Raw genomic sequence first — 1,824 nt, forward strand, 5'->3', positions numbered from 1 at the left:
GGCTAGTAAATCCTGTGGGAGCCATTTCCTTGCAAGAAAGACAAGCATCGGCAGGTCGCAGGTCCAGTGGCCAGAGACTTGGGCTCATGCTACGGGTCTAGAAGTCCCCGTACCTGCTAGAAAGCCGCTGGCCTGCCCGACAATACATATCTGCACCTGGGACAGAATTTCAAATGAACGAAAACTCGCATGAGACCTGCTTTCCTTGAATTGCAACCCCAGGGTGGCAGGTGGTGTGGGAGGAGACAGTGTCCCACCCCCACCCCAGCCTTCAGCTCCATGGACTAGGGCAGCACACAGCATCAATTAAACATGACCAAAGGTGGGTTTGTGCTGCATCCATAAACCCTGAAGATTGCGGAATGCATGAGAGAGAGAAATCCAAAGGTGTGAGAGAAAAAAAAAGCAGGGGTTCCAACACTTTCCCCCCGGGTGAGCCTGAGTTGTGCATCCAGAGCCAAGCTGAGCCTGAGGGTGCGCTGAAGGCTCCACTCCACCCCACCCCTCCCACCCTCCAGCTGCAGGAGTGTGTGCATCACTCAGATGCCTCCCTGTCCCTCCACACCCTTCCTGTCTTCTTTTTCCCCTTCGCATGGCTGAACGGAGAGCCAATAGGGAGAAGCTCGGTTAGGGTGCCAGTCCTACTCCCATCGTGTTCTGACCACTACCTGGGCACTTCACGAAGGCGCTGAAGTCTCCTGGAGCCTGTACGTCTCCAGTTATCCTAAGTTATCAGCTGGGTCACTGTCAGAGTCCCCAGTGAAGGACAGCACGGTCCAGCTATTTCATCTGTTTTTCTGGAGCGTTCTGGGCATGTATAAACAGCTCCTTTGCCGGAGGGCCCTCCAATGTTGGCATTGATAAAGCATTTAAAAAGCGAATATACTGTCTATTAATGTGGAGCTGAGTATGCACGCAACATGTGAATCCCCTGGCCTAGGAAGACAGATGTTAGGCTGCAGCTTCGGGGATGTGCAGATCCCTGGCCCTGTTCATGGGCTGCTGGGACAGGGCCAGAGCCAGTTCACGAGGCTGAAGCAAGTGCAAGGAAACGGGGACCAACAGTCCCCGTCGCCCGAGCAGACACAGCTCCTGGCCTCTGACGCAGCTAGCTGTGCAGCGCCTGGAGGAGCATGGTGCACGGGCACCGGGCGCGGCTGGGCTGTGGGAACGGAGGGCGCAGGGGCCAGCAGGACCAGGCCCACGGGGGCTGGGAGAGGCTCCGGGCACGAATGAGGAGCAGGCACCCTGCTGGGGAGGGTGACAGGGGGACGGGGAGCCAAGCGGCTCTGCTGGGTGCCGAACAGGATCCACCTGCTCCGCAGGGCTTCTCTGAGGACTCACTTTCCTTCAAAGCCTGCCGCGTGCCGACGAGGCTCTCAGCGGCCCAGGCTCGGGAGCTCAGAGCCGGAGCCGACGGCTGCAGACGGGCCGCCCCTCCCCTCGCGTGGCCGGGGGACACCGCGGGAGCTCAGCGGGCAAGGCTCTGCTCTCTCCGTGCCTCGCCGCGGATGTCGCCGGGGTGGACACCGACCGGGACGGCACCAAGGCAACCCCGGCTCCAGAGCTGGCCTGCAGCCCGCCGGGGCCGAGGCGTCGGGGTGGGGGCGCCGCTCCGCAGAGCTCCCGGGGCTGCGCGTCCCCGAGGCCCGGCTGCACCGGACTTCGGAGGCCGCGCGATCCCCCCGGCTGCCCTCCATGCTCGAGCGGCCGGAGGTGGACGAGGCCTCCAGCGTCCTCACGCGTCGCAGCGACCCCGACGCAGAGGCAACCCCCGCGGGGCACGCCGGGAGGACGGCGCGGGGACGGCGCGCGTGCGCGGCG

This window comes from Galeopterus variegatus, unplaced genomic scaffold (genome assembly GCF_000696425.1).
Source record: "Galeopterus variegatus unplaced genomic scaffold, G_variegatus-3.0.2 Scaffold6865, whole genome shotgun sequence".
NCBI classification, from domain to species: domain Eukaryota; kingdom Metazoa; phylum Chordata; class Mammalia; order Dermoptera; family Cynocephalidae; genus Galeopterus; species Galeopterus variegatus.